This window comes from Natator depressus, chromosome 2, assembly GCF_965152275.1.
Source record: "Natator depressus isolate rNatDep1 chromosome 2, rNatDep2.hap1, whole genome shotgun sequence".
Taxonomy (NCBI): Eukaryota; Metazoa; Chordata; order Testudines; family Cheloniidae; genus Natator; species Natator depressus.
In genome coordinates, this window is record NC_134235.1 from 167576815 (window position 1) to 167597621 (window position 20807).

General features: G+C 40.7%; 1 protein-coding gene across 2 annotated transcripts in view; it reads right to left on the reverse strand.

Moving 5' to 3' along the window:
- CNTNAP2 (contactin associated protein 2) overlaps positions 1–20807 on the reverse strand; it is a 1640949-nt gene that overhangs the window by 330780 nt on the left and 1289362 nt on the right. The window lies entirely within an intron of this gene.

The following is a 20807-nucleotide window of genomic DNA, read 5'->3' on the forward strand; positions in this document are numbered from 1 at the left end:
AATTTCACTCCGAGTGACTATTCCATAACAAATTTGAAAAAGAGCTCTGCATAAGCTCAGAAGCTTATCTCTTTCACTAACAGAAGCTGGTCCAATAAAAGACATTACTTTGTCTTTCTAATATCCTATGACAAACATGGCTACAACACTATTCCATAACTCCCCATTATGCAGTTTCTCGCATCTCCCTCTGATCTATCTGGTGTCAGGGTCAGGACAAAACACTAAATGAACCACTAGTCTGATCTGCTTGGCAATTTCTGTAGTCTTGGGCAAGTCACTTATTTGTGCTTCCAGGTCCCCAATCTGTAAAGTGGGAATGAAAGAACCTACTTCAGAGGTATTGGATGAGTTAACATTTAAGGAGGTTTAAATTCCTTGAATGAAAGAGAATATATATATATATATATATATACATATACAGTAAGTGTATAATATTGTTAGCAACATTTACCATACTGTCTGATGTAAAGTTTAGTGTACCTTAGCTGTGACAAGAAATGGAAAACGTTATCCTGAATCTCCACAAAATTGCTATTAGCATTCAGATAAATCACAATCTTTTCTCCTTGGTGCACTGGAAGAGTAGAAATTATTTTGATCTCTGTTACATTTACAAATATGGCTTATAACTGAACGGTTACCGTCTTTCTCCATGAAACTCTTCTAACTTCTCTAGGCACTTTTATTGTCTCACTTCTCAGTTCAGTGCATATACAATGCACATACCTCTCTCCCCTTTTTTCTTTTACTTCAGTAACTCCATTTGGCATTTTATAACAGTGAACAATAACAGTGTACAACCAACTAATGCACTTGCACAATGTTCTGATACCTGGATCCTTGCATATGTCAACATATTTTGCATACATCAGTACTGCTTTCTGGTATTTTAAATTTTTGTGATGAGAAAGACTTTACTGCACAGATGCTCAATTCAGACACTTGCCTAACTTTTGGTGATATGGACCAGATTCTCTTTCAGTTTACTGCAGCGGAAATCTGGAATAATCCTTTTGAAGACACAGGTGTAACTGAATGCAGAATCTGGCACAGTATCTGTATTACAGGAGTATACTGTGGAGGGAATACTCCTGCAAGAACAATAAACCTCAGAATTTTGAAGAATGAATAATAAAACTTCTAAATATGACACGTCATTAGCTTTTTGCTTTGCATTTATCAAATTTAGTTCCAAAATATTTTTGGAATATCATTGCAGCTACTGTTGGATCCAAAATATTATTGTAATTTTTCCATCTCATAAGCAGAGTTGAATCCCTGATGAACTAATTTTTCTTTTACATAAGAACAGCCATACTGGGTTAGACCAAAGATCCATCTAGCCCAGTATCCTGTCTTCCGACAGTGGCCAATGCCAGGTGCCCCAGAGGGAATGAACAGAACAGGTAATCATCAAGTGATCCATCCCCTGTTGCCCATTCCCAGCTTCTGGAAAACAGAGGCTAGGGACACCATCCCTGCCCATCCTGGTTAATAGCCATTGATGGATCTATTCTTCATGAACTTATCTAGTTCTTTTTTGAACCCTGTTATAGTCTTGGCCTTCACAACATCCTCTGGCAAGAAGTGCTACAAGTTGACTGTGTGTTGTGTGAAAAAATACTTCCTTTTGTTTGTTTTAAAACTACTGCCTATTAATTTCATTTGGTGACCCCTAGTTCTTGTGTTATGAGAAGGAGTAAATTGCCTAATTTTGGCAATTAATTGATCTTTGACTATTAGCGGTAAATATGTCCAATGGCCTGTGATGGGATGTTAGATGGGGGGGCGGGGATTTGAGTTACTACAGAGAATTCTTTCCTGGGTGTCTGGCTGGTGAGTCTTGCCCACATTCTCAGGGTTTAGCTGATTGCCATATTTGGGGTCGGGAAGGAATTTTCCTCCGGGCAGATTGGCAGAGGCCCTGGGGGGTTTTCGCCTTTCTCTGCAGCGTGGGGCATGGGTCACTTGCTGGAGGATTCTCTGCATCTTGAAGTCTTTAAACCATGATTTGAGGACTTCAATAGCTCAGACATAGGTTAGGGGTTTATTACAGGAGTGGGTGGGTGAGATTCTGTGGCCTGAGTTGTGCAGGAGGTCAGACTAGACAATCATCATGGTCCCTTCTGACCTTAAAGTCTATGAGTCTATGACTCTAAATAACACTTCCTTATTTACTTTCTCCATACCAGTCATGATTTTATAGACCTTTATCATATCCCTGCCATAGTCATCTCTTTTCCAATCTGAAAAGTCCCAGTCTTATTAATCTCTCCTCATATGGCTGCCGTTCCATACCCCTAATAATTTTTTTGCCCTTTTCTGAACCTTTTCCAATTCCAATATATCTTTTTTGAGATGAGGCGACCACATCTGCATGCAGTATTCAAGATGTGGGGTTACCGTGGATTTATATAGAGGCAAAATTATATTTTCTGTCTTATTATGTATCCCTTTCTTAATGATTCCCAACATTCTCTTTGCTTTTTTGACTGCTGCTGCACATTGAGGGAATGTTTTCAGAGAAGTATCCACAATGACTCCAAGATCTCTTTCTTGAGTGGTAATGGCTATTTTAGACCCTGTCATTTTATATGTATAGTTGGGATTGGTTTTAGAGGGCTACTCTTCTTCTGTTACTACAGATTACCCTCAAAATCTTTTCCTTTCCTATGTGCTGATGCAGAACTTACCTTGCAATGTACTGTATACACATTCAATTTCCATGAGATGACTTTTGTAGGAAGAGTTATTAAATGCTTTTCTTATCTTCAGAGCTATATAGCTCTTTTTCTAGACACGATGGGACCCACTAGAGCACTCAGATTAGTGAGTGGCAGAAAATTCTCTCAAAATAAAAGCCCTTCTTTAATTTAAACAAATAATTTATAAAGAAGTGTATGGGGCTTTTTGCCCTCCCCACCCCATATATCTCTATCTTAGCTATTGTATGGCTCCCATTACCAAAGTATCTGCGTACCTCACAATCTTTAATAAATTTATCTTCACAATGGTCCAGTGAAGTAGGGAAGTATTATTATCTCCATTTTACAGATGGGAAACAGAGACATAGAGAGGCTAGAATATATGATGATGTAATGTGATAGGATAACGCTTCTGGCATTTGGAGTTTGGGATGGCTGCATTAGAGTGAATCAACCAAGAGTTGACTTATGCAGGTCATCACAAAAGAGCCGATAAACCCTTTAAACTACAATCTCAAATATTAAAACTATTTAAACATTATCTAGGAGTTCTTAAAAATAGACTATTTGTCTCCCTATATGTAAGTCAGTTACTAATAATGTAGTAGTAATTATTAATAGTCCAGCTACACACAGTGGTGGACTTGTTTGCTGCTCTGTAATAGTTTGTGAATACTGTATGTGACATGGTTATTGAAATGTTTGCTGTATGTATATATTGAGTTAATTAACAGCAGGATTGTCAGGAAATGCAGGCAGGATGGAGGGCCATACATACATAACAGCCTCTCAGCAAATATCCCTGACTCCAGCTGGGTTGCCCAAACCAGTTTAACGAGGCTCAGAAAACACAGGAGAACAGCATGACTTAAGACTGGATTTAAAGACACACTCTTAAGGTACGTCTACACTGCACACATCTTTTGGAGGCATGCATGATATATATGTGGGTAACCTGCCTAGCAAAGGCATAAATAACAATGTAGATGGTGAGGTGCTCCTTAGGTGAGTAAAGACACACCTAAAGCATGTGTGTATGTACTCGTGTATGTATTCTACATGACTCTCTACTCACACAAGCAATGCCTCACCATCTACACTGCTATTTTTAGCAGTGTAGTGTCACACTACTGCAGCCTTTTGCTGCCAACCAAAAAGATTCTGGCAGTGGGGAAAGACTCTAGCAGCAAGGAGGCAGCGAGCCGTCACAAGGGTTAAATGGGGCAAGCAGCATGGGGACTATTTAAAAACACCACAATAAAAGCTCAGACTAAAACATATACCCCAAATCAGAGAAGACAATGAGAAGACTAGAAGAAAGCCACCATGGCTGAACAGCAGAGTAACAGAGGCCATTAGAGGCAAAAAGGCATCTTGGAAATTTGGAAGATTCACAAACTCTTGCCGGTTAAATGCAAAAGTATAATAAGGCAGGCCAAGAAAGAATTTGAGAAGCAACTTGCTAAAGACACAAAAACTACCAGTAATTTTTTTTTGAAGTACATCAGAAGCAGGAAGTCTGCCAAACAGGCAGTGGGGCCACAAGATGACCAAGATGTTAAAGGAGTACTCAAGGCAGACAAGCCATTGCAGAGAAGCTAAATGAATTCTTTGCATTGATCTTCACGGAAGAAGATGTGGGGGAGATAGCCACATCAGAGCAATCATTTTTTGGTGACAAATCTGAAGTACTGTAGCACACTGATGTGTCAATAGAAGAGGTTTAGAGCAAATTGATAAAATTAAACAGTAAGAAGTCACCAGGATTAGAGGGTATTCACCCAAAAGTTCTGAAGGAACTCAAATATGAAATTGAAGAACTATTAACTTATGTAACCTATTGCTGAAACAAGTCTCTGTACCAAATGACCGGAAGGTAGCTAATGTAAAACTAATTTTGAAACAGGGCTCCAGAGGCGATCCTGACAATTACAGACCAGTGAGCCTAATTTCAATACCAGGCAAATTGGTAGGAACTATAGTAAAGAACAGAATTATCAGACACATAGATGAATATAATTTGTTGGGGAGTAGCCAACATGGCTTTTGTAAGGGAAGTCATACGTCACCAATTCTTTAGGGTGTCAACAAGTATCTGGGTAAGGGTGATCCAGTCGATATAGTGTACATAGATTTTCAAAAAGAAAAGGAGTACTTGTGGCACCTTAGAGACTAACAAATTTATTTGAGCATAAGCTTTCATGAGCTACAGCTCACTTCATCGGATGCCTTTGGCATGGTCCCTCACCAAAAGCTCTTAGCGAAACTAAGTAGTCATGGGATAATACTGAATGTCCTCTCGTTATCAGCAACTGTTTGAAAGATAGGAAGCAAAGGGTCAGTTTCCACAATTGAGAAAGGTGAACAGCAGGGTAGGGTGACCAGACAGCAAGTGTGAAAAATCGGGACAGGGGGTGAGGGTGGGAGGGTAATAGGAGCCTATATAAGAAAAAGACCCAAAAATCAGGACTATCCCTATAAAATTGGGACATCTGGTCACCCTACAGCAGGGTCCCCCAAGGATCTGTACTGAGACCTGTGTTGTTCAACATATACATTTAGGATCTGTAAAAGGGAGTGAACAGTTTGGCAAAATTTGCAAATGATAGAAAATTATTCAAGGTAGTAAAGTCCAAATCAGGCTGTAAAGAGTTACAAAAGGGATCTCACAAAACTGTGTGACTGAGCAACAAAATGGCAGATAACATTCAACACTGATAAGTGCAAATGCACACTGGAAAAATTAATCTCAGCTGTACAGATACAAAAATTAGTTGTTACCACTCAAGGAAGAGATATTTAAGTTGCCATGGATAGTTCTGTAACAACTTCAGCTCAAAGCACAGCGGTGGTCAAAAAGGCTAACAGAATGTTAGAAACTATTAAGAAAGGGATAGAAAATAAGACAGAAAATATCATAATGCCACTATATAAATCCAAGGTGAGCCCACATTTTGAATACTGTGTCCAGTTCTGGTCACCCCATCTCAAAAAGTATATAGTAAAACTGGTCCAGAGAAGGGCAATAAAAATGATCCAGGCATGGAATGACTTCCATACAAGGAAAGATTAAAAAGTTTAGGGCTGTTCAGCTTAGAAAGAGACAACTAAGGGGGAATATCATAGAGGTCTATAAAATCATGAATGATGTGGAAAAAGTGAATACAGAAGTGTTATTTATTCTTTCCCACAATATAGAAATCAGGGATGAGCTGAAGAAATTAATAGACAACAAGGTTTAATGTAAACAACAATATTTTTTCACATAATGCACTCATTGTGGAACTATGGAACTCATTACCATGGGATATTGCGATGGCCAAAACTATAACTGCAACCAAAATAGACATAGGTAAGTTCAGCGAGGATAGGTCCATTAATTGCTATTAGTTAGGATGATCGGGGATGCTACCCCATGTTCAGGGCAATCCTAAACCTCTGACAGCCAGAAGCCAAGAAGGGAAGACAACTGTCCTCTTCTGTACACTCCTTCTGAAGTATCGTTATACAAGGCACTGGTGAGACTTCACCTGGAATACTGTGTGCAGTTCTGGTCTCCCATGTTTAAGAAGGATGAATTCAAACTGGAACAGGTACAGAGAAGGGCTACTATGATGATCCGAGGAATGGAAAACTTGTCTTATGAAAGGAGACTCAGGGAGCTTGGCTTGTTTAGCCTAACTAAAAGGAGGTTGAGGGGAGATATGATTGCTCTCTATAAATATATCAGAGGTATAAATACCGGAGAGGGAGAGGAATTATTTAAGCTCAGTACCAATGTGGACACAAGAACAAATGGATATAAACTGGCCACTAGGAAATTTAGACTAGAAATTAGACGAAGGTTTCTAACCATCAGAGGAGTGAAGTTTTGGAATAGCCTTCCAAGGGAAGCAGTGGGGGCAAAAGATCTATCTGGCTTTAAGATTAAACTCGTTAAGTTTATGGAGGAGATGGTATGATGGGATAACATGGTTTTGGTAATTAAATATTCATGATAAATAGGCCCAATGGCCTGTGATGGGCTATTAGATGGGCTAAGATCCGAGTTACCCAGGAAAGAATTTTCTGTAGTATCTGGCTGATGAATCTTGCCCATATGCTCAGGGTTTAGCTGATCGCCATATTTGGGGTCGGGAAGGAATTTTCCTCCAGGGCAGATTGGAAGAGGCCCAGGAGGTTTTTCGCCTTCCTCTGTAGCATGGGGCATGGGTCACTTGCTGGAGGATTCTCTACTCCTTGAAGTCTTTAAACTACAATTTGAGGACTTCAATAGCACAGATATAGGTGTGAGGTTTTTTTGTAGGAGTGGTGGGTGAAATTCTGTGGCCTGCGTTGTGCAGGAGGTCAGACTAGATGATCATAATGGTCCCTTCTGACCTAAATATCTATGAATCTATGAATCTCTGGTATTGGCCACTGTTGGAGACAGAAACAGAATACTGGGCTAGCTGGACCATTGTCTGGCCCAGTATGGCCGTTCTTATGCTCTTATGTTCTAAAGGCTCCACTAGCTCCCCACTACGCGAGCTTTCCATTGCCACAGGAAAAGACCCTGGCAGCAGCGAAAGGCTCCCCCAGTTCCCTGCTGCTGTAGCCTCTCCCATTGCTTCCACGTTGCCAGAGCCTTTCATGAACACATGTGGCTACACACCACAGTGTGGACGCATCTTTCTTTTCACTGTGGCGTGTAGCTACACATGCCCTACACGCTGCCACCACTGGTGTTCAGTGTAGATGTAGCCCCAGAGAGAGGGATAGCAAAGGTGAACCCAGAGTCCAGAGTTTGAGAATCTGGGGAAGTTAAACCTACCAGAGACTGTTGTGATAACAGAGCCTACACATTTACTCTAATTGTGAGCTCAACTGTGGGGAAATGTATAAAGCATCACATTAACCTATAACAATAAATGCTGATGGGAAAAGATTGCAAAAAGGAGACAGAAAAATTGAATTAGTCTAAACAAAAAGGCCTACTGATATAATTCAGGGAGTGTGTTAAGGTCATGCCTGATAAATAAGTTCAACAAGCTTCTTCCAAGGGGGTTTACCCAGATAGACCTTTTTAAAAATGTATTTAGAATCAAATATTTGTATTTAATTAAGTTATATGAAAATGGTAAGCTTTCCCCCCTCATAACCTAAGCTTTAACAGGTCTAAAGTCCTTCGGGCCAGACTGTGACAGGCCTATGCACAGTTTGGGAAAAATGTAAGGAGCAGCCCTTTTCCACTTTGAGGAGTCTGCAGAAGGGTTTGTCACAAGTACAGTTCCTGGTTCAGTGTGTCACCAGGGGTACACAGGAACCTAAAGAGGGAGGGAATCAGGCAGGACCATAGCACTAGGGCCCATCCCCTTTTAAGCACATCACTCTGCAACAACAAGGCCTAGTAAAATCTAGGGTAACCTTCTATGTTGCTAAGACAATTCAGTGAAAATGAAAACATCTAAACTGTCTTCTTCCCCATTTTAATTAAGTACTGTACAATTGACCTCTCTTTGTTCCCCAATCCCACTGTAAATTTCTTATCGCTCCACCATCTTTTCCATCTAAATCTGATCTTTCCATCTCATCCTTCGGTCTTTCAATTCACTTTTAATAGGATGATAAGATACGTGTCTAGATGGAGTTTAGTTTGCAACTCTGTGTGTTTTTTGCTCCTTAGTGATCTTGTGAGACTACAAATTACGATGTAAGATAACTGACTAAGACTTGGCAGATACAATATTTGCGACGGTTTCCTGAATTCCATGGAGATCCTATCAATCCCTAACAGCATTATAAACAGATGGTTAATTTTTCCAAACCTGCATACTACTAATTCTGAAACTTGCATACTACTTGGTAAAAACATATGGCTTTAAAAAAAAAAACACCTTAAGGCATTTATAAGAATATAAGGACAAGGAACAGCCAAGTTAAACTCTCAAAATGTTGTGGGCTGCTCTGAGCTACGTGTGCTTTTCATGTTGAACTCTCCAAAGCATGATAAAATAAAAAAAACAAGGTTCTTGATGAATGAATGAGGCCTTTACTGTTCTACAGCCTGTACTGAGGTGCTCATTAATATTTAAAAGACAGCATTTAAAATAAGACAGAGTATTTAAAAGCTGGCATTCTCTCTCTTATTAGGACTATTCTGTCTTCTACTCTGAGAGAACTGAGCCACCACTGGGAACATTCTTGTTTCTACATTCAGAAGCCTCCCCGCCATCCCCAGCAACCAATCCTAGCCTTCAGATCACACAGCATATTCATTCAACTTCCTAAAGCAGATGATATGGGGTCAAGATAGTAAAAGTTTCCCTTTTTCAGCCAGGCTGCTGATGGTAGACACATCTTCATTTGTAAGACCCGCAACATTTCTGATGGTACATCTCCAAAAATGGAGCATTGAGGTTATTACTAATTAAATGTTGTTAATGGATACAGTGATCGGGTAAATCCAACAGATGCAGACCATTGTTGGATGAACATTTTCCATTACTAATTTCCAACTCATACTATGATAATGTATGATTTCCCTGTAACTCTGAGCTTGTTTTTGCTACATGGCAGTTTAATTCCTCATAGCAGTAGCAATGCATATTTGTTAACTCACTGTTAAGTTACCTCAGTAATAGTGAAGAGGCTTTGATTCACCCTTACAACCCTCCACTCTCATTTCTGAGGTGTCACCTGGTGCTGTAATTTTAAAATGAATAGCCATTAGCACGAATGCAGGAAATCTAACTCAGCACATGCATGTTTTGGTTTACAACTAAAGATGGCTTTGCAAGCTTAGTAAGAGCTTAATTAAAAGCTGGTGGTGAATATAAGTGACACTGAAATTATGGCATTTAAATAAAACACAAAAAGTAGCTCTGCAGATTATATTTCCCCCCTGGCAAAAATACACTTAACCTAATAGAAAAAATAGCTTAAAAACTATGATTTGGAGAAGTTTTAAAGTTGTTTCCCCAGTTTGGTAATTTATTTGATGTCACGCCTGGCCTTTTAGTCAGGGCTGTTCAGTGCTGCTTTGGGAGTTTTGTTTAGTGGTTTGCTTTTCACAGTATTATATCCTCTCATCTTGAGTTGACATCATTCACCACTCATCACCATTGTCTTTGTCAGATGCTACAGCATATCAGTATATACTGCAGCCTCCTCTGGATAAAAAGCAGTCACATTTACCTTTAAGAAGGTCAATTATTCTGCATCTTCAGAATTCAGACTTACTTGTTCTTTCCAACTAGTGTTAGACCTAATAAAGCAAAATAAATCTCCGAAAAAGCTTACAGCCTGTTTTGGTTTTAGGCTCCCAAAAGTCATCTGGCACTCTCCCTCTTGCCTTGTGCCAGATTGATATAATAAAACAAAACAATTCTCCAAGGGGGAAAAAAAGCACTTACAGGTGTTGTTTATATATTTTCTGTGTCGTGCTCACATTTTTTCTCTGTGCCCCTTGACTGATCACTGGTATAAAAATACATACATCTCTAAGGTGAGAAAAAGAACTTGAGAATGCTGTTTAACTTTTTAAACACAACTTTTTTCAGTTGAGCTTCTGTTTTTAAAAAGTGCAATCAGTAAACAAAACATATATAGAAAAATGGCATTAGAGGCATGTGACCAAACACATATCAGCTCATGGTTTACAAAACACACACAAGCAAAAACAAGAAGTATTCAAAACCAGATGCACTACAGCTACAGTGCAGGTAAAACCACAGTATCGTTAGTAGGTTCCAGTAAGAATATAAACATTTAAAGAACTTGTATCAATATAGATACCTTGCTGCTATGTTTAGAGGAAACCTGAATTCTCTGAAGGAGGAGATGACTCAAACTGAGAGGAAAAGCTATGGGGGATATAACAGGGCCCCCTTTGCTCCCGCCTTTGCTCTGCTCCAAAAACCCACTCAGAGATCCTCCGGTTCAGCAATCACCAGTGCAGTTTATTTACAGGATGCAATCCCACCACCTCCTCACCCTGTACAGCTTGGGGGTTTCATCCTTGAGGACTCCTTAGCCTCTGCACCCAGAAGGGAAGAGGTATCCCCCTTCCTCCCCTCTCTGGCTCCCCCCCTTTGCCAATCAGACAGAGGTTTCTCTAGTGAGCTCCAATTTACCTCCAATTTAATTGGAGCTGGCATGACAGCAGTTCCTGCTCAGCACCCTGTCATAGACAAATCTATAGCTGTAACTTAAAGTCCATATATGAAGTCATTTCAGAGTTTGGGTGGCTGAGTCACCCCCATCAACTCAATAGTCTTCCATCAGGTTGTGTGCAATGTACTACTAAGTCAATGATAAAGAAAGAAATTTTTACTCAACTCTTAATTATGTTTTTAAAGGACATATCTCCCAGTCCTAACAGGTTGGTCCCTCTGGCGCTATGCAGCAGGATAAGGGGAGCTGCAGATAACATAGCAGGTGGAATCAGAGAAAGGTAACCCTGAGGAAAATTCTAGAAGAAAATTAAGTCCAAAGCCAGGAAGACTAAAGGCTTGATATTTTATAATAAGGTTAAAAACATGGCAAGATACATTAACCATGGGGGATGGGAGGAGTGCTTCATGATGAAAAAAACAGCAAAAGCACTGAAATACAAATATGTAAAATCAGAAGTAAAAAATAAATAAATAAAAATCTCAGTTAGGAGGAGGGCTAGATTGGCGGACATAGCCTTTAAGGAAGGGCTTGTCTAGACTTTGTTTTTTAAACAAAAAGCAGTTTAGCTAACATGAACGAAGTAAACCTTTATTTCTAGCTAGGGAAGGGATAAAGGAACAGAAATGAGGAATAATTAAAAATGTTTCTATCTTTGGAAAGATCTGAATGCCAATCTTAAGAGAAAGGACTTAGCTAGCCTGTCCCAACGAAGGGAAAATAAATATGCCAGGTCAACAGTAAATGGACTTAAACTAAAATATATACACAAGTGTCAAGGTTCCTTCCCCACTCTGAACTCTAGGGTACAGATGTGGGGACCTGCATGAAAAACCCCCTAAGCTTATTTTTACCAGCTTAGGTTCAAACTTCCCCAAGGTACAAACTATTTTACCTTTTGTCCCTGGATTTTATTGCTGCCACCACAAAGCGTCTAACAAAATATAACCGGGAAAGAGCCCACTTGGAAATGTCTTTCCCCTCAAAATCCTTCCAAGCCCTACACCCCCTTTCCTGGGGAAGGCTTGATAAAAATCCTCACCAATTTGCATAGGTGAACACAGAGCCAAACCCTTGGATCTTAAGAACAAGGAAAAAGCAATCAGGTTCTTAAAAGAGGATTTTAATAGAAGAAAAAGTAAAAGAATCACCTCTGTAAAATCAGGATGGTAAATACCTTACAGGGTAATCAGATTCAAAACATAGAGAATCCCTCTAGGCAAAACCTTAAGTTACAAAAAGACACAAAAACAGGAATATACATTCCATTCAGCACAGCTTATTTTCTCAGCCATTTAAGCAAAACAGAATCTAACGCATATCTAACTAGATTGCTTATTAACCTTTACAGGAGTTCTGACCTGCATTCCTGCTCTGGTCCCGGCAAAGGCAATACAGACAGAGAGAACCCTTTGTTCCCCCCCCCACCTTTGAAAGTATCTTGTCTCCTCATTGGTCATTTTGGTCAGGTGCCAGCGAGGTTATCTTTAGCTTCTTAACCCTTTACAGGTGAAAGGGTTTTTTCCTCTGGCCAGGAGGGATTTAAAGGTGGTTAGCCTTCCCTTTATATTTATGACAACTAGAAAAAATCATCCCACAATATATGTAGAAATAGATTAAAAAAGAAGAAAACACAAGGCTTAGTGTTTAGTTATGACTGGAAAGCCCTTCTATTGAATCAGAGGGTCACCAAAGAACCAACTTATAGTGTTTAGAAAAGGTATGGTTAATTGTCCAAGTTGCAGCCCTTTGTATTTCTTCCACATACACTCCTGTTCTTTGTGTCTTCACTGCATCTGTGTTTCCATTCCTATAGGATACACTCTTCTAGCTGCCACATAAATCACGTCTAGTCTCAAGACCATGGATCTCAGAGTATTCATTAGCAATTTGATCGGAATCTTCCTGGAATGGTGAACATAAAAGATCTGCTCTTGAAGTTTTATTAATCTTTCCAGGTAGAAAAAGAATTTGCAGAAAAGCAGTCTATTGTCACTTTTAAGTGTTCCATTATCCGTGTCAAGTAAAGTGAGCTTTCCTCCAGACTTACGATAAAACAATAGTTTCTAGAAAATGCACTCTAGGTATGACGCTCACGGACTCTTCAAAAAAGGAGCCTTGATTCACATGTTGTCTAAATAGGGCTAGGCAAAATCTATTCAGCCCAGGTTTTGATACCATGCCCATTGCTTTGAATACTCTCGACATTCTCAGCTATGAAAACAGCACTCTCAGGGCTGTGGATAAATTGAAGGGTAGAGTGCATATCTGAGAATAGGCATCCTGACAATAGACCAAAACTTTTTCAGTGAAAAATGCAGCAACACTGCAACAATTCAGCAACACTGACATATTTCACAAATGCATGTAGGTTTTCCCAAACTGTTCGTTAACAAAACAAACAAAAAATTAAAAGAATCCAAAGAAAGTAAAGACATTTCATTTTGACACAAATTGCTTCAGTTTTTCATTTTGAAACAATTTTGTTTCAAAATTTCCTTTAATTTCATTTATTAAATTCAAAAACATTAAAATACTAGATATTTAAATAAAATGTTTAACTCAATCCAACATCTTTTTTTTCTTTAATTCACCATTTTTTTAAAAAAAAATGTGTTTCGTCCAACCTAAAACTATTATGCTCTTTGAAATGTCCAAAGAATTAAAAAAATCAGTTATTCACCTAGCTTAACTGAAGAAGTTGAAAAGGAAGTTGGCATGATCCAAGAAGCAGGAAAGGATGATTACTTTAACTGTTGGATATTGGCTAGAGTGAAAAGGAGGCTTTTGTGGGGTCCTGGCAAGACAGAAACAGTGTGAACTTGGTTTTTGGCAATATTGATATTTTAATATAATCAGTGAATACATAAGAATCTCTAAAAAGAAAAGGAGTACTTGTGGCACCTTAGAGACTAACAAATTTATTTGAGCATAAGACGAAAAGGAGTACTTGTGGCACCTTAGAGACTAACCAATTTATTTGAGCATAAGCTTTCATGAGCTACAGCTCACTTCATCGGATGCATAAAGTGGAAAGTACAGTGAGGAGATTTTATATACACACAGACCATGAAAAAATATACATTGTAAGGAGAGTGATCACTTAAGATGAGCTGTTACCAGCAGGACAGTGGGGTCGGGGGAGAGAAAACCTTTTGAAGTGATAATCAAGGTGGGCCATTTCCAGCACATTTTCAGGAGTTAACAAGAATGTCTGAGGAACAGTGGGGGGGGGGGGAAATAAACAAGGGGAAATAGTTTCACTTAGTATAATGACTCCACCACTCCCAGTCTCTATTCAAGCCTAAGTTAATTGTATCCAGTTTGCAAATTAATTCCAATTCAGCAGTCTCTTGTTGGAGTCTGTTTTCGAAGTTTTTTTGTTGAAGGTAGTCACTGAGATCAGAAATCGAGTGACCAGAGAAATTGAAGTGTTCTCCGACTGGTTTATGAATGTCATAATTCTTGACATCTGATTTGTGTCCATTTATTCTTTTACGTAGAGACTGTCCAGTTTGACCAATGTACATGGCAGAGGGGCATTGCTGGCACATGATGGCATATATCACATTGGTAGATGTGCAGGTGAACGAGCCTCTGATAGTGTGGCTGATGTGGTTAGGCCCTATGATGGTGTCCCCTGAATAGATATGTGGGCACAGCTGGCAACGGGCTTTGTTGCAAGGATAGGTTCCTGGGTTAGTGGTTCTGTTGTATGGTGTGTGGTTGCTGGTGAGTATTTGCCTCCGGTTGGGGGGCTGTCTGTAGGCAAGGACTGGCCTGTCTCCCAAGATTTGTGAGAGTGATGGGTCGTCCTTCAGGATAGGTTGTAGATCCTTGATAATGCATTGGAGAGGTTTTAGTTGGGGGCTGAAGGTGACAGCTAGTGGCGTTCTGTTATTTTCTTTGTTGGGCCTGTCCTGTAGTAGGTGACTTCTGGGTACTCTTCTGGCTCTGTCAATCTGTTTCTTCACTTCCGCAGGTGGGTATTGTAGTTGTAAGAATGTTTGATAGAGATCTTGTAGGTGTTTGTCTCTGTCTAAGGGGTTGGAGCAAATGCGGTTGTATTGTAGAGCTTGGCTGTAGACAATGGATCGTGTGGTGTGGTCAGGGTGAAAGCTGGAGGCATGTAGGTTGGAATAGCGGTCAGTAGGTTTCCGGTATAGGGTGGTGTTTATGTGACCATCGCTTATTAGCACCGTAGTGTCCAGGAAGTGGATCTCTTGTGTGGACTGGTCCAGGCTGAGGTTGATGGTGGGATGGAAATTGTTGAAATCATGGTGGAATTCCTCAAGGGCTTCTTTTCCATGGGTCCAGATGATGAAGATGTCATCAATGTAGCGCAAGTAGAGTAGGGGCATTAGGGGACGAGAGCTGAGGAAGCGTTGTTCTAAGTCAGCCATAAAAATGTTGGCATACTGTGGGGCCATGCGGGTACCCATAGCAGTGCCGCTGATTTGAAGGTATACATTGTCCCCAAATGTGAAATAGTTATGGGTGAGGACAAAGTCACAAAGTTCAGCCACCAGGTTTGCCGTGATATTATCGGGGATAGTGTTCCTGCTGGTAATAGCTCATCTTAAGTGATCACTCTCCTTACAATGTATATTTTTTCATGGTCTGTGTGTATATAAAATCTCCTCACTGTACTTTCCACTTTATGCATCCGATGAAGTGAGCTGTAGCTCACGAAAGCTTATGCTCAAATAAATTTGTTCGTCTCTAAGGTGCCACAAGTACTCCTTTTCTTTTTGCGAATACACACTAACACGGCTGCTACTCTGAAGCCTGTCATAAGAATCTCTGTGGGGCTTCATACAATGTGGAACATTAGTTCCATTAGTTAGTGGTATGAGAACATATTGAATAATATTACTGTACTGTCTTTGTAATATGATTGACTCTATAGTTCTTCTTAACCACATCTATATCTGATTCCAACAAAATACTGTGTATATCTGAAAACAAAATGTCTTGTACAGTATGCACTAGCTTTCCTGTATTTCTGTAAACTTTGTCTGCTTGTTGATATATTTTCAAAGACCGTAAAGGTAGGGTTAGTTTTTATCAAACGCATAGACTTTGGTTTAATTAAAAACACTGTAATATCTTGGAAGTGGTTTCAATTTGGTTTAATTAAGTATCACTGATGTATGTGGAAGTCCCAGCTGAACAATAGCACAATCATTGTCTAGTTACCAATATCTCTTCATTCATAAGAATCGTCATAGGGGATAAAGGTATCCCCCTAAAAAAAATCTCATTTGTCACAGTCTTTTGAAAGGACCTCTTTCCAGCAAAACTAGGTCTAAAAGCCATGCAGTGAGGAATAGATAACTTGGGTTTGACACAGATTTCCAGGACTGGGGCAGTTTTTTACCGCTTTTTTTCTCATTACCCCAAAGCCGTAATGACCAATGGTATCCAAGAAGTTGAAAGTACAGGTGAGGAACAGAAGTTCACCTGAAGCAAGAAGACTAACCCAGGGGACAAGGACAGAGAACTGTGTTAAAGTGGAAAAGCTATTTTTTCACAATATTACAATGTATTATTAATTATAATTATATAGACCCCTTCATCCAGAGCATTACAAAAATGCAACATAGAAAAAACTCTTGGTTTAGAAACCATCATATGGACAGCAGAGGAAAAAAGATAGTTTGCCAGTGGTGAGAACTTTTCCTCAACATGAAATCATTTTTTAAACAGTTATGAATGATTTTAGTTTTGTTCTTGAACTACAGCACCTTGCAATTTAAGCCTGCTTCACCATGCCTATGCTAGCAATTCTTTATTTTTTTTTTCATTTGCGTGAGCAGGAGTATTGTTCCAAGTTTGAAGAGAAGCAATGAGGAGGTACTTGAAGTAAGTATAAAAGTTAGCGTGACTTGTTTTATAGATTACATTGATTTGCTATTGTTAGAAGTTTTTGCTTTTGATGGTTGTCACAGTGCACTGAACAATAGGCACCAGAATATAAAAAGAAGAAAGGGAAAGGACAATTTTTGGGGGGAAAAAAGTAAAAGTTCACTAGTAAAAGGTATTTTTAAGAAGGGAAGGAAAGTTTGTTCAGTTTGGCACCTATGTCTTGAAACTAAAGCAATACAACATGTTACAGTTTAAAAAATAATTAGTTCTCATTATTGATTCACAACCAGCACTCAACAGCTAACATTTATCAACTTAGAAACAAAAAACCCACAGCGATTTGCTTCAATTAAATCTGAACATTTTTCAGAAAAGTCACAATTTAAAAATTATACCTACTGTACATTTTCAAATGTGTCTGAATGTTTTATCAAGCTTACTTCTTTATTTATCCATAGATAAAGTGATTATAAATACAGGAAGGGAGCTCTTGCTAATCCCCACAGACAAATGTAATTGTTTCTTCTAGCCTCACAATTTAAATCTGAAAGCTGGATTTTATTTCTTCTTCACAAAAAGGAATTTGATTTACAGTTTGTCTCATGCCCAAACTTACTGAGCTCTGAAAGCTGGTTTACAGTTTCTTTACATGCACGGTTAAGGCTAAATTGTAGGTATAAGGTGAGCTGGGAGGGAGGTAAGAGTGGAATGCCTAAATTAAACACAGAGAGGTTACATGTCTTCATCCATTACCAGCACCTTTAGTCCAAGTAACCTATAATACTATGTCCCAGATTCTGATCCCCTTAATTACAGTGAGTGGCACCTTACTCCATGAGCGTACTCACTGAAGTCAATGGGACTATTCATGGAGGAAGGCGCTATTCATTGTGAATAAGGAGATCAGAAAGATCAGAATCTCACTCTATCAGAGCACATGGTATATTTTTAGAAAAGATTCCAATGGCAACCTGACACCAGTTGGAGTTGGATTCACTTTGCCACCATACCCTTGTGTGACAGGGTGCTAAGCAGAAAACTGCATAGCCAACCCTCTGTCACTCCAGCTCCAAATAAGGGAGCTGAATTGGAACTTGGTAGACCACCTGGCCCTGACTGGGGAAGCTTGAACAGCTGCTGCCTCATCAGGCTGGGGCTGGATAACAGCCTCAGGGGAAGGAAGCCAGGGGAGGAGCTGGAAAGAGGAAAGCTGCAGTAGAGGAAAGGCAGTGAGGGGAAGCAGAGAGAGATAGCTTGCCCCCTCTCCCCTGCCTGGAGATGGACTGCAGCTTTGCAGAATTTTGCAGGTGGACCAACTCTGGAGGGCAGGGGAAAGGGCGGAAACTGTGCTCCATTCCTGTGAGGGTGGGCAGGAGAGCCCAGCGGGGTCTGGTAGACTCAGCTTGCTCTCTTGAAAGGAGGAGGCTGGTGAAGCTGCAGTGGATAATCCCTGGGGCCAAAATAAATCTGGAATGCACCCATAGGGATGAGAGGCAGTGCCCAATGGCCCAGGTATCCCTTGAAGTTTGGGGCGAGTTCCATTGGAAACGGGTCGGGGTGGTAGGCACCGAGTGGGACCTCTGCCCAAGAGGGAAAGGAGATTGGGCAAGGAGGCCCAAGGTGAGAGAAGGGAGAGGAGGTCTCAGAGATAGAAACCCCTAGACAACAGAGCCCAAGCCAGGAAGGATGGGAGAAAGGGAATATCTGCCCCAAGGCTCTCAGCAGAGCCAGTGGGCCCAACAGAACTCTCTGTAGGCAGACCCCTGGAAGATGAGGCCCAAATCCTGCTTGAAGGGTCTGGGGAATCGGAGGTCCTTGGTGACCAGGAGGAAGCTGGGGCCAATCCGGAATCCCTGTCAGAGGTGAAAGGGGGAAAGAAAGGGGGCGCACCCAGGGGTGTGACTGGGGTGATGACCCCTGGGTGGAAGCAGCACTATGGGGTGGCCCACCCCCCACGCAATGTGGTTTCTGTGGGTGGGGGATGGCTGAACCCTGCAAGGAAGCCCCAGCAGGTCACCAAAAGAGGAAGGACTCCCCAGTAGGACCCCACCCATTAGAGGGAGGAGACCACCAGTATGGTTGAACCCGGTGGTTCTGAAAAAGGGAGGAGGCATGTGACAGGGTGCTAAGCAGACAACTGTTTAGCCAACCCTCTGTCACTCCAGCTCCAATTAAGGGAGGTGAATTGGAGCTGAGTAGACCACCTGGCCCTGATTGGGGAAGCTTGAACAGCTGCTGCCTCATCAGGCTGGGGCTGGATAAGAGCCCCCAGGGGAAGGAAGCCAGGGGAGGAATTGGAAAGAGGAAAGCTGCAGTAGAGGAAAGACAGTGAGGGGAAGCAGCGAGAGATAGCTTGCCCCCTCTCTCCTGTCGCTGAACTGCAAGAAGGGGACTACTTGTATGGTGGAAAGGTGGTGGGAGCACAGTCTGTAAATAAAAGCACCAGGTGGGCACTGTACCAAAAGGTCTCTGTGCAACTTTCTCAGCCAGCAGGGGCAGGAGCCAGGAGGGCCCTGCAGGATGCTTTTACACCTTGGAAAGTCTCCCCTGCCAATATCATATGCCGGATAGAAATACAATCAACCGGGATTCTCATGGAGTTAAACTTTTAGGGACAGATTTTCAGCTTGTATAAATTAGCATAGCTACACTGATTTCATTGATGCTACGCCAATTTATATCAGCTGAGGATCTGGCCCATATTTACAGCCCAGAAAATTCTCTGAAAAGCATACCTGCAGGGACATATATTTTTAAGTACTAATGCATCACCTGTTCTCTGTGTTCTGAGACAGAAGTTTCACAATCACAAATTAAGAGGGGCTGAAAGCTGGGAGCATGCATATTGCTAATGGCACAAAAATAGCTTGAAATAGAGAGAAAATTATACTTTTCAGTTTTACATTTATTGGCCAAAAGTAACTTCACATTTTGCAGGGACTAACTGCTTAAAACTGTAGTTCTGACACAATGGGTCAAATTCACTGGCATGCTCTTGTTGCTTTATCAAAGAATCATAGAAGATTAGGGCTGGAAGAGACCTCAGGAGGTCATCTAGTCCAACCCCCGGCTCAAAGCAGGACCAATCCCAACTAAATCATCCCAGCCAGGGCTTTGTCAAGCTGGGCCTTAAAAACCTCTAAGGATAGAGATTCCACCACCTCCCTAGGTAACCCATTCCAGTGCTTCACCACCCTCCTAGTGAAATAGTTTTTCCTAATATCAAACCCAGGCCTCTTGCACTGCAACTCTGCTATGCTGTTGATGCAAAGTAAAAGCAGACCCAGGTAAACGGGCTATTTAAGCTGAGTTTACGGTTTCTGTGTTTCACCAGAGCAGCACAAAGGGTAGAGTGTAATGATGTAACTGTCCCACTATTCTTAAACTCTGAAACTTGCAGTGGAACTCATACCAAAGGGGAAGGCATTTGCTGCTATCTTAGTCCCTGTGAAGGAGATATTGTCTAGCTCTATCCTCAGAATCTTACATTAGAGAAGAAGAGACACTAGGTAGACGTCCCTCTTATGTTATGGGAACATTCGAAGTACATTCTCATGCCCAATACGTCACACAAAATGGAAGATGTCAAAATGGAATTTAGTCATCACTGACTTTCTCCAATTGCCATTTCCTGTAGCTGAAGTAGACATGGTAATCACGACCAGAAGGAAAACCAACAACAAACAAAACCATAAGGACATACAGGAACAGTTGACAATATCACAGGAAGACCTGTGACCACAGTATTATGTGTGTGATTGTTAGTATCTAAAGTTCTATCTACTGCAGTGAAAAAGAACTAGCCGAGAATATTTGTGAGAAACCAGCCAGAAATGTTCATAATGGTTACTGGGTATGAAAACGGGCAGCCAAACAGATGACTGAAAGGTTTCAGACTTTAAGCTCAACCAACATTGACTCACAGGAAATAAGAGATATTGACAGGAGACCTCTCTCTTGACAACATTCATTCACCTTGCTAACCCAGCTCATGAGAGCTACATTGCAGAATACCATATGAATAATCTGTCACTGAGAACATCTTTAAGCTCTTGTACTTCAGGTGTGAGGATACTG